At 42.6% G+C, this 12,423-nt stretch overlaps 1 non-coding gene across 1 annotated transcript; it reads right to left on the bottom strand.

The window, feature by feature from the left end:
- Nucleotides 1-5,452: 5,452 nt before the first annotated feature.
- On the bottom strand, nt 5,453-9,942 carry LOC101421143 (uncharacterized). Its single transcript, XR_009185882.1, has 2 exons — nt 9,606-9,942; nt 5,453-8,699 (listed from the first exon to the last, which is right to left on the bottom strand). It is a non-coding gene; the product is annotated as an uncharacterized protein (transcript).
- Nucleotides 9,943-12,423: the final 2,481 nt, after the last annotated feature.

The raw sequence follows: 12,423 nt of genomic DNA, 5'->3' as shown, positions 1-12,423 counted from the left end.
CGCTGGCCCAGCTCACTTTGAAGTCTCTTAACCATATAAACTCATTTGTCTTTACCCTTTTCCCCTTTTGGTCAAGGTCTTTTCCAGTTGCATTGATATTTGGTGTTTGGTAGTAATCCCCTGGTGCCAGGGTGGCTCATCCCCAGGAGTCATGTGCCATGCTGGAAGGAATGTAATACATTTATATGTTGAGTTTGGCTCAGAGAGAGATCACATTTGAGCAACAAGGAGGCTCTCAGGAGATAACTCTTAGGCACCCCATAATACTACACTAAATTTCAATTTAAAAAGTAAAGGTTTGTAAGTACAGGCATCACTATTAAGGGTCTGTCAATGGTCCATCACCTTCACTGTGGCCAACTGATTTTTGACAAGGCTGCTAAGTCCTCTTAATTGAGAAAGAATAGTCTCTTCAACAAATGGTGCTGGGATATCCATATGCAAAAGAATGAAAGAGGACCCCTATTCGTACCATATACAAAAATTAACTCAAAAGGGATCAAAGACCTAAATATAATATAAGAACCAAGACTATAAAGCTCCTAGAAGAAAATGTAGGAAAACATCTTGAAGATCTTGTGTTAGGCAATGGTTTCTTGGACTTTACACCCACAGCATAGCAATAAAAGAAAAAATAGATAAATGGGACCTCATGAAAATTTAAAACTTTTGTGTATCAAAGGACTTTATCACAAAAGTGAAAAGATAGCTACTTAATGGAAGAAAATACTTGGAAATCATTTGATATAGGTTTACTATCCAGAATATATAAAGAAATCCTATAACTCAACAATAAAAAGAAAAACAACCCAATTACAAAATGCAAAAAGACTTGAATAGACATTTCTCCAAAGAGGAGCTACTAAGGGCTAAAAACACAGGAAAAGCTGCTCAATATCTTTAGCCATTAGGGAAATGCAAATCAAAACTACAAGATATCATTTTACACCCACTAGAATGGCTACCATTTAAAAAAAGACAGGGGGAGCAGAAGTGGCTCAAGCAGTTGAAAGCCCGCCTCCCACATGGGAGGTCCCAGGTTCAGTTCCTGTTGCTTCCTGAAAAAAAATAAAAACAAACAAGAAGCAAAAACAATCTTTAAAACCAACTCAGGGAAGCCAATGTGGCTCAGTGACTGAGTGTCAACTTTGCACATACAAGGTCCAGGATTCAATCCCTGGTCCCAAAAAAATAACAACAGAAAATTACAAGTGTTAGAGAAGATGTGGAGACATAGGGAAAATCATTCACTGCTGGTGGGAATGTAAAATGGTGCAGCCATGGTCGAAAACAGTTTGGCAGTTCCTCATAAAGCTAAGTAGAGAATTCCCATAAGACCCAGCAATCCCTCTACTAAGTATATACCAAAAGAATGGCAAGCAGGTATTTCAGGGGCTTGAGCAGATATCTGCATACAAACGTTCATAGTGGCATTATTCACAATTGCCAAAAGACGGAAGCAACCCACATAGCCATCAACCAATGAATGGATGAACAAAATATAATATGTACATACAATGGAATATTCAGCTGTAAAAAGGAATGAAGTTCTGGTATAAGTGACAACATGGAGACTATAGTTAATAGTACAGTTATAATATTCTTTCATCAACTGTAACAAAGGTATCACACTAATGCAAAGTATTAATAATCGAGGGAAGGTATATGGTAATGCTGTAGTTTTTCATGATTTTTCTATAAACCTACAATTTCTCTAATTAAAAAAAATAATAAAATAAAAATTATCCATTGCCTAATTGAAGATCATGAAGATTTACAACTATATTTTCTTCGAAGAATGTTATGGTTGTACACCTTATATTTAGGTCATTGATCCACTTTGAGTTAATTTTTGTCTATGATGTAAGGTCGGGATCCATTTTCATTCTTTTGCATTTAGATACCCATTTTCCTCGGGACCATTTGTTGAAGAGACTATTCCACATTGGGTGGACCTGGCACCCTTGTTAAAAATCAGCTGGCCATAGATTTGAGAGTTTATTTTTGAAGTCTCAGTTCTATTCCATTGGTCTATTTGTCAGTCTTTATGTCAGTACCACACTCTCTTGATTACTGTAGCTTTGTAGTAAATTTTCGAATTGCCAAGTGTGAGTCCTCCAAATTTGTTTTTTCAAGATGGTTTTGCCACTTAGAGTTCCCTGCCATTCCCTATCAATTTGATGGTTGGCTTTTCACATCTGCAAAAAAGGCTATAGGAATTTTAATCAAAATTGTATTTAATCTGTAAATCGCTTTGGGTAATGTCTTTTTTTTTTTTTTTTTAAGTATGCTGTCCTTGTAATCCTGTTTCGGCATTAGGGTATACTAGCTGTATTAGTCAGCTAAGAAGGTTGCTGATGCCAAGTACCAGAAATCTGTTGGCTTTTACAAAGGGTATTATTTGGGGTAAAAGCTTATAGTTACAAAGCCCTAAAGAGTCCAACTCAAGGCTGATTTCTCACCAAAGTCAGTTGCCACATGTTGAAGCAAGATGGTGGGTGATCTCCCCTGGTCTCTCCTTTCTTCTTCTTCTTAAGATTCCATGGGCCCAGCTTCTTCTGATCTCAGCTGTAGGCTGGCATAGGGCTCGCTTCTCAAGGCTTCTCCGCTGCTCTGGTCTCTTCACAAAGTCAGCTGTAAACTATCAGGCAAATGGCTCATCTCTTGCCCGGCTCCAGGATCAAAACCGACAAAATTCTCTCTTCTTCTTCTGTATCTTATTCTGTGTGTCTTCTTGAGTGAGTGTCTGTTTATATAGCTCACTAAAGGGGCAGGTAATCAACCCTGAGTTACACCCTACTGACATGGTCGAATCAAATCAAAGACATCTCAGCTGAATCTAATACAAGCAAAGGAATAGACCAGTTTACAAACATATCTTTTTTGGAATTCATAAATAATATCAAAGTGCTACACTAGCCTAGTAGAATGAATTGAAGAGTTTTATATTATTTTCCTCACCCCTAGGGAAATTAAAAAACACGCAAACATTACCTGTTTCTTCAAGTTTCAGTAGAACTCACTGAATAAAACCTTCTGGGCCAGGTGCCATTTGTGAAATGATACCTTTGTTTTCAATCTCTTTTAGTTATTGATCTATTTAGATTTTCAATTTGTGGGTTTATTTAACTCAGGGATATATGAAGTTGAGAAAAGCACTTTGTTTTGAAATGAATATACAGGTTATTTCACATATTCACCTATAACAGTTTATATAAAATAAATGATGACATGCAGTAGTACCAAGATCAGCCTTGTTGTTCACATCACTCTCCAGTACCACTTATAACTTGGGATAACATTTAACTAGTGTGTGCCTAAGTGGCTAGTTCTAAACTAGTCTTGAGTCCCTTCTGTACCAATCACTTTGTCCTAGCCTTTTCCTGTTTCAAGGCCTTATTAATAAGTTCTAGTATTTGTTTATTCAGTCTTTGAGTATTGAGTTTTTCTCTATTGACTTTTTGGAAGGCTGCCCTTTAATACATACTGCAACTACAGGCTCTGTCTGTGCAGTGTTTTTTTGTCTCTCCAATAAGCCAGAGTCCTGCATCTTTAGTTCTTTTCTGCTTTCCTGCAAGTTCAGCATTCTCTTATTCTCTATGGCTATTGTTCTCCCCAACTCCCACCTTGCTTTTTATCTTTTTCATGTTTCTTTCGTGGTAAGAGTTCTTCCTAGTTGGAAGGTGAAGTTAAAATATTTTCTTCATGAAAAAATTATGCTAGGTGAAAGAAACCAGGCACAAAGTACTACATATGATATGATTCCATTTGTATAAAATATAAATAAATCTATAGAGACAGAATTAGATTAGTGATTATGTAGGGTTGGGGAAGGATAGCGAGATCAAGAGGTACCTGCTAAGGGTATGGGGTTTTTCTTTTTGGAGGAACGAAAATATTCTAAAATTGTAGCAATAAATGTAGAACTGTGATTATCCTAAAAGCCACTGACTACACACCTTGGATGGTGGATTGTATATGAATACATCTCAATATAACTGCTTAAAAAATGCTTTCCTCATGAAGAGGTATGTCATATTTTCCAGTAATAATATTCAGTGTCCTCTCAATGTTCACCAAACAGTAACAATGGGTTTTACAGTCATCCTACATTCCAGGGTTCCCAAAGCATCTTCCATGAAAAATGAATTCTATACTAATTATATTTGGGAGATATTGGATTAAAGTAAAAATACTTTTTTTGACCATTTTTCCAGAACCTTGACTAGAATGTTACTGTCCATTGTAAATCTCCAAATGGGAGATATAGAGATCCCTAAATATACTTTTGCACCTATTAGCTAAATATTAGTGATATTCTGCAAAAACATTTTGGGAAACTTTTTTCCTTTTCTTGCCCTCATTAGTCTCAGTGTATCATGATCTGCATAAAACTGGGTTGCTTATAAGCCAGTCTCAGCATATTGTCACATCCAAAAAAAATCCAAGTCTGACTAAAACATCACCCACCTTGAAGTCAGTCAAGACAGACTTCTGGTGAAGGAGTGAAAGGGTAATAACTATGCTACCCAGCACATTAAGTATATTAACAATTAATATAACAACTGTAAATTTTCCAGTCCATAAACACAGGATGTCTTTCCATTTATTTGTTTTTTTCTTTCAGCAATATTTTGTAATTTTCAGTATACAGGTTTCTACCTCCTTAATTATTTTATTCTTTTTCATGCTATTGTATGTGGAATTTTTCTTAATTCTCTTTTTGGATTGTTCATTGCTGGTGTAGAGAAACATAGCTGATATTTGCATATTGATCTTCTACCCTGAAATTTTGCCGAATTTATTAGCTCTAGTAGCTTTCTTGTGGAGTCTTTGGGTTTTCTTATTTGAGATCATGTCGTCTGCAAATGTAGTTTTACTTCTTTCTTTCCAATTTGTATGCCTTTCATTTCTTTTCATGGCCTAATTGCTCTGGCTAGAACTCCCAGTATAATGTTGAATAGCAGAAGTGACAATGGGCACCTTTGTGTGTAATATATCAGTTAAAATTGGCTAAGTTATGCTTCAGCAACAATAAAAAACAAAGGGAAGTGGACGTGGCTCAACTGATAGAGCATCCATCTACCACATGGAGGGTTCAGGGTTCAATCCATAGGGCCTCCCAACCTGTGTGGTGAGCTGGCCCACACGCAGTGCTGCCACACGCGAGGGGTGCCATGCCACGCAGGGGTGCCCCCACGTACGGGTGTCCCACATGCAAGAGTGCGCCCTGCAAGGAGAGCTGCCCTGTGTGAAAAAAACACAGCTCACCCAGGAGTGTGCGGCACATATGGAGAGCTGACGCAGCAAGATGATGCAACAAAAAAGAGACACAGTTTCCCAGTGTCGCTGGTTAATGCAAGTGGACACAGAACACACACAGACAATGGGGGTGGGGGTGGGAGGAAATAAATACATAAATCTTTAAAAAACAAACAAAAAACCCAGTAGCTTAATATAACATATTTATTTCTCATTTACACTAAATGTTCATCAGGGTTTGGTTGGGAGCTCTGTTCATGGTATCCTCATTACAGGACCTACATTAATGGAATAGTTCCATCTGGAGCACAGCTGGTCACTGCAGCAGAGGGAAAAACAGCTTTGGAGGGTCTTGAACCAGCACTTAAATAATCCCACCTAGACTTGACCAAGTCACTTTCATTCACAAATCATTGGCCGGAATTACATGGCCTCATCCAGCCATGAGGGTGTCAGAGTGAAATTCTATCATGTGCCTGGAAAGTAGGGGGCAGAAATACTTAGAGAACATGAATGACTCCACTAATGAACCTTGTAGTTGGTCAACAATCATTCAGCTCCCTATCCTGCCCGTAAGTGGAACGCACTCCCCAAGGAGACGACCTAAGAATTCCATTCAGCCACAACATCAGGTTCACATTCCACAATCTTCCTTAACAATGAAGTGGGCATTTGACCTCCTTTGATCCCTTTTTCTGCCTAGAGAATCAGGGGCCCTTAAATCTCTTTTTAGTCGAAATCCCATCAGCCAGGGTGAAGACAACTAGGAGCAGAATCCCCAGCTGACCCATGAGGGACACATAACATAAATTAATAAATCTCTTCTAAGTTACTGAGATATTAGGGTATTTGCTGCAGAGTAGCCTAACCAAAAGTATCCTGATACAGAAATTGGAAATTAGAAGAGATGTTGCATATCAAAAAAACAAAACCCACGGTTCAAACTCCCGGCCTCCTTGACCCATGTAGAGCTGGCCCATGCACAGTGCTCATGTGCACAAGGAGTGCCCTGCCACACAGGGGTGTCCCCCGTGTAGGGGAGCCCCACGTGCAAGGAGTGCGCCCCGTAGGGAGAGCTGCCCAGCGTGAAAGAAAGTGCAGCCTGCCCAGAAATGGCACCGCACACACGGAGAGCTGACACAGCAAGATGATGCAACAAAAAGAGACACAGATTCCCAGTACCGTTGATAAGGATAGAAGTGGTCACAGAAGAACATACAGTGAATGGACACAGAGAGCAGACAACTGGGAGGAGGGGAGAGAAATTTAAAAACCCTAGTATATATGACATTAGCAGGTGGAGGGCAGCAAAAAGAACTTTTAGGAAGCTAAAAGGATGGCAGCCCACGTTATACAGTAGCAAAATATTTGGTGGAACTACTGCCAGCAATAACTTAGAAGACAGATGCTTTAAATAAGTCTGTATATCTAGGAGAAGCAGTCAGAGAACAGAACTTTATGAGCATGAATTGGTAACTGTTGGTTGTCATTGGCAAATCACCACATGCAGAGAAGAGCTCAGAAAACCGGCCAGCCTGCAAACAGGCATAAGGGATCTAGAGACTATAGAAATGCGTAGGCTTGCATGATTGGCTGGAGCAAAGGCTTCTCATCTCTAACTGACAATAGACAAAATGAAAAACGTTTGGAATGACAATAGCCAATTCAGAGGCCCAGCCAGCCACAAAGGGAACGAGTACAATTTTACCTTATGTCCAAAAGCTGGGAAGCTGGAAGTACTTGGTAAAAAGGTGCTAATGACTTCCACAGTATAATAAAAAAAACAGTGCACTTCTAGGGTGAGATTTGTGACACTTACGTTTTGGAACACACACAGGAATTAGCTTAGCAGAAATATTTGTGAAAGCAGTGGACATCACACTCCATTCTTACCGTTGGCAAAAATATATCTAACTCATCATACATAAGATGACGCACACACCAAGACAAAAATGTAAACAGAGAAGTGAATACACTTGCACATTGGGCAGGGAATGAGGGGTGTAGATACAAGAAAAAAAACACCATTTTTGAGTACGTAAAGGCCAAGCTTCTTAGATCTGGGGGAAAGAACAGAAATAATCATAATTGATGTGGGGACATTTTACCAGCTGACCCTGAGAACAGTCAGAATTAAGCAATCATTCCAATGGATAAGTAATGACATTTAAGAGTATAGAAGAAAAACGCCAAAGGCCTACTGAACTGTCTTTCCCCCTTCTCCCCTGCCCCTTCCCAGGATTCAAAGTGAGGTTAGATCAGAAACCATTTTTCTTCTTTAGAAATGGATAGTCAAGAAAGGATGGTAATAGTCTTGGCCTTGGCTCAGACAACTGAGCAGACCCAAGTGAACCTGCTCCAAATTCAGAGTTTATCAACCTTAAGTTTTAAATAAAGTATCTTAAGCACTCCTGTTTCAAAGTTTTAAGATATTAAAACTCGGATCTAGGAATGAAGACCCTTCTCTAGCACTAATTCCAAGGCAAAAATCAACCTGACACATACTAGAAACATATATTCAACTTTATTGTATTAGAAAAATTATTTTAAGCCACATAGTGGCCATCATGCCCAGGTCCTGAGTAAGGCTTTATTCCCACTTCAGACCAATACACACACACAATATACACTATGTTGGAGGAAGGACTTAGAAATGAAACCATCAAGAAGTGGACACCGAATATTGCATCCTTCCCCTTCCCCACCGCCAACCCCCACACCTGTCTTGACTGTCATCCAAACCCAGAGCAGCTCTCATAGCAGACAGATCAAACACCAAATTAATTATTAAGACACCCAAGTCTAAAGGCAGCTTTGCAAGACATTTAAGTAGGATTAATCACATCTCCATTTCCCAACAGCGGATATTGCAGCAAAGGCCCCATCAGAAAAGGCACAACCACACTGTCCAAGACAGCAAAGCATACAACAGACCCTGGGGAAATGACTGACATCATACCACCCCACAGTCCCAGGCAACCCATTCACACCTGTGGGTTAAACAGGCTCTTTGTCTAGGACAAGGAGCATCAAGGAGAGGACCTTCAAAGGCCCAGGAACAGTCAGTTCTCTGATAACACTGGTGTCCTAGGCTTGTCTGCTTAGGGACTGGGACACCTGGCTGGACATATTTAAACCAGTGTTCCAAAGTTCTGGTGGACAGAGGTCTTATAGCACCCTTCTGGGCGGAGACTGGTGGTCTGGAAGACCCTTGGGGGACTCTGTGCTGACTAGTTGACCTCTGGTAGTCCAGGAACTCCCAGGCGACGGGCCCTCCAGTAAACTTCCCAGTGACTCCATCAGTCTAAAGAAGATGGAGAGCAAGGACAGCACCACACCCAAGAGGTAGAGGTTCAACATATGCTTCATGGCCGAAAGGATCCCACTCCGCTGCAGAAAGGGTAGAGCTGCCTTCTGCTTCTGGAGGGCTCTGGATCCTGAGAAAAGAGAGGAGAGGATGATCTACAGCCTTTTGAGATACACTAACATCTAACCCTTACCCTTCTAATTTCCAAGAAGCTAGCAAGGAAACAGCAACCAGTGGACGTTCTTCCACAACAGACTCTCCAAGTATATTTACACTGTTAAACCCCATGGCTGCAGGGCCAGCCTTGTTTCTTGGATTATTTCAAGAGCATTTCTTAATTTACTTCTGAAGGCTTTATTCCTGCCAGGAGCAATGCACAGTCCAAGCACTACAGTCCAGGGACAAATAATCTTCCTGGTGTACAGGCCAAATACTTTTGTTGGAAGAAAGGGAGGGAGATATAAGAACTTGTCCTTGGAAAAACAAGCTGCCTAGAAGTCTCCCCACACCTCAGTAGGGTTCGAGTTCATCAATAACTTTTTGAAAATCAAAGTAACTCTGAGAGGATCACATCTATCAAGTTCACTCATTCAACAAATATCCCCTAAATAATGTGTTGGGCCCCCCTATAAGGTACTTGGGCCACACAGTAAATCCTGTAGCTATGAATCCGACCCTCATGGAACTTAGTGCTGGGCGAGACAGCCAAGAAAATAAGCAGTCATCATACAACACAGCTCACCAAGTGCTGTTAACACGAAGATGTTACGGGTGCTCTGGGAAGGCATGGCACGGACCCAACCCAGGACTGGGGAGGATGGGGCAAGCCACGTGGATCCAGAGGCTAATAACCTTAGTTAGGGCCATCCCTGGAAAACTGGGTTGGGGTTCTGGACCGGGGACCCTGGGGCGAGGGGGCGGGTCCCCGCTGCGCAGCGCCGCCGGGGATTGAGAGGCGGCGGGCCGGAGCTCAGCCCAGGAGTTTGGGGACAGGAAGGAGGCGGGAGGAGCCAGGAAAACCCACAAAGCCGCTCACCTCGAGAAAGAAGGACTGGGAGAGGTCCGCCTGCAGTCGCGAAGGAGTCGGAAAGAAAACTGTCACTGAGCAGCGCCGGTCCTTAACGCACACGGCCCCACCTCCGAACTCAAACCCCAGACTCGAGCAAAGCGCAGTTCTGGGCCGGCCCCGCACCGCCTCGTTATATCCCCGGCTCCGCCCCCCGAGAGGCGCGCACGCGCACTGGCAGCGGCGCGCACGCGCCCTGAAGCACGTACGCCGTCCCAGTCGGCCAGGCGAGGGGTCAGGGCTTGGGGATTGTGGCGCGGGGTCGTGTCGGCAGAGCCGTTTCGGAGGACACATGCGGTGCGCTTCTGAGTCATTGAGGTCTGGCGTTGCGCTAACCCTGTGTGTTAGCTTCTACTGCCTTTTCCTGCCGTAGAAAACTTTTCAAGAAGCCAGAAAGCACATTTCCCCAGACCAAGTCCGTGGGAAAAACACATACCTGAGGTGACCCAAGTCCGGGCAGAGGTAAATAGGTTCTTCACCAGAGATTTCAACTAAGTACAAACTGTTAGAAGGCATCAGACCCCCATCCCCACACCTGTATTTACCCCATTTCAGGGCTGGAAGGAACCAAAACAGGCTTTGTTTTTCACCTCTTTGAGGTACCAAGATTCCAGCCACTCCACTGCCACCCCCAATTTCAAGTCCTGAAGTCTAATTTGCCATCCATATCTCTGAAATGGTGAGGCCTTTTTGCATCGTCTTAAGTTCTGCTCCTTGTGAGTTTTTCATGGCAAGAAAATGGGAAATACCTGGCCCTGGTGTTGGCTGCTAACGGCATATGGGCAAGCCACTTGCACTCACTAGGCCTGTTTCCTCCTCTAAAATTAGGGCATTAGCGCTGGATGATTTTTAAAGACGCTTTTCATCTTGAACTGAAGAGCTAGGGAGTCAGAAATACTCATCCGGCCTTCTCCCCAGATTTGGGGGCTAGGAAGCCTTAATGAGCAAGCCCCGCCGCGTCGTGAGGACAACCAATGTGAGAGCTCAGAATATAAAGTCCTGCGGAGGTATCGGGGGTGCGAAGGCCCCCTGGGAACGTCCGCGCGCCGCGGAAGGGAATGCTGTGGGGAACTCAGCCGCCTTCTGGGGAGGAGGAGGCAGTGGGTCAAAGTTCCCGGGCAGGGATGACTCGAGGCAGGTCCGCTGAGCTGGGTCCCGCGCGCTTGGGTCAAGTGCCGGGGCTGCGTGGGCGGGAGGCACGGAGCTCACAGCTCCGCCAGGCTTTGCAGAAAAGGACGGAATGGGCGTTTCTGGCCCAGGGGAAGGGAGGAGCCAAAGCCACTCCCTCTGTGACCTTTCCTCTACTTCCCCGGCTCTCTGTGGCCTGTTGCGGAAGGGTTTGGAGGGGCTGGGAAAGGAGAAAAGAGGTGTTGGAGACGTGCCAGCCGGCAGCAGGCAGACACTTTAAAAACAAACTTTACGGACTATCTGTACAAAAGCCTCATTGAGGGACTTTATTCAATGTAGTCTATATTAGTAAATGAGTGCAAGAATCATGTAACCTTCGGGTTCTTTTGTGAGCTCCAAATTTCTATTTTCTCACAGCTGGAGGGATTGGATGGGCACCTATCCAACAAATCTCTCTCGCAGCTGAAGATACTGAGGGTCTGGGAGAGCATGGCCCTGTGCTTTCCCATCTAAAAACTCACATATTCTTATCTTCTCTGAGTTAGGTACTGGGTTTACGGACCAGGATTCTAGTCCCGTCTACACCACCTTAGACAAGTTAATTAACCTCTTTTTTCTTTTAAGAAGATACGGGGGCGGGGGTGTGTGGGGGCGGGGCGGGGCCTGGATTGAACCCAGGACCTCATAACGTGCTTCTGCCAAGCGGATGAGCAACCTCTTGAGCTACAACAGTACCCCTAATTAACCTCTTTGAGCTTTAGTTTCCTTATCTGTAAAGAAAGGGAAAATAATATATAAAGCAGAGGGTTATGGCGTTAGAAATAATGCATGCAGAGTGTGTGCCACATAATAGATGTTCAATAAACAGTAGCTAATAGTATATTAAAAAGTATGAAAGCAATTTTTGTTCTCTAATGAGCTTCTCACCTGGTTGGGTAAACAAAAAGATAATAGCCCAAGGCAGGGTAGGGTAGAAATTAGTAGGACTTGAGTTTGAATCTTTCTCTACGATTTGCTAGCTATTGTCCTTGTGTAATTTAGCTAACCTTTGCTTGACTCAGTTTCATCATTTATAAAATGAAAGTATGATAGTTCTTACCTACTAAGATTGTTAGGAATATTAAATAATGGATGTTAAGTACTTCAGTCTATTTTAAAGACAAAAAAAGATGGCTGTTCATCTAATTAGCTCCTAAGATAGAATATGATAAATATACTGCAGTGTTTGGGAGCCCGGAAATGGGGAAAGAGCACTAACTGGGTGGTAGAGAGATTTAAAGTAAGGGCATAACTAGGATGGCAGTGTTTTGCTTGGGTATCTGGAATTTTAACATTTACCATGATTATAAAGAAGAGTGGGAACAAAATAAACATTCACCAAATATCTGGCATGTGCCAAGTATTTTGCAAAAAATGCATTATATATGTTATTTTACATAATTCTCCTAACAACTCTGTGAGGTAGGTATTATTACCTCCCTTCTTTGTTAATGCCACTCTTTCCACGTGAAAGACATTTCTCTTCACCTAGTCTTTTACTCATCTTTATATCTCAATTCAAGCATATTTCCTCCAGGAACCCTGTTCTGACCCTCAGACCCTTTTTATGAGCTCCAGTAGCTTGATTTACATTTCTCTCTTACTTTGTTACCTTACCTTT

Source organism: Dasypus novemcinctus, chromosome 5 (genome assembly GCF_030445035.2).
Source record: "Dasypus novemcinctus isolate mDasNov1 chromosome 5, mDasNov1.1.hap2, whole genome shotgun sequence".
Lineage (NCBI taxonomy): Eukaryota > Metazoa > Chordata > Mammalia > Cingulata > Dasypodidae > Dasypus > Dasypus novemcinctus.
The sequence above is the reverse complement of the archived record's forward strand: the minus strand, read 5'-3'. Positions and strand labels throughout refer to the sequence as shown.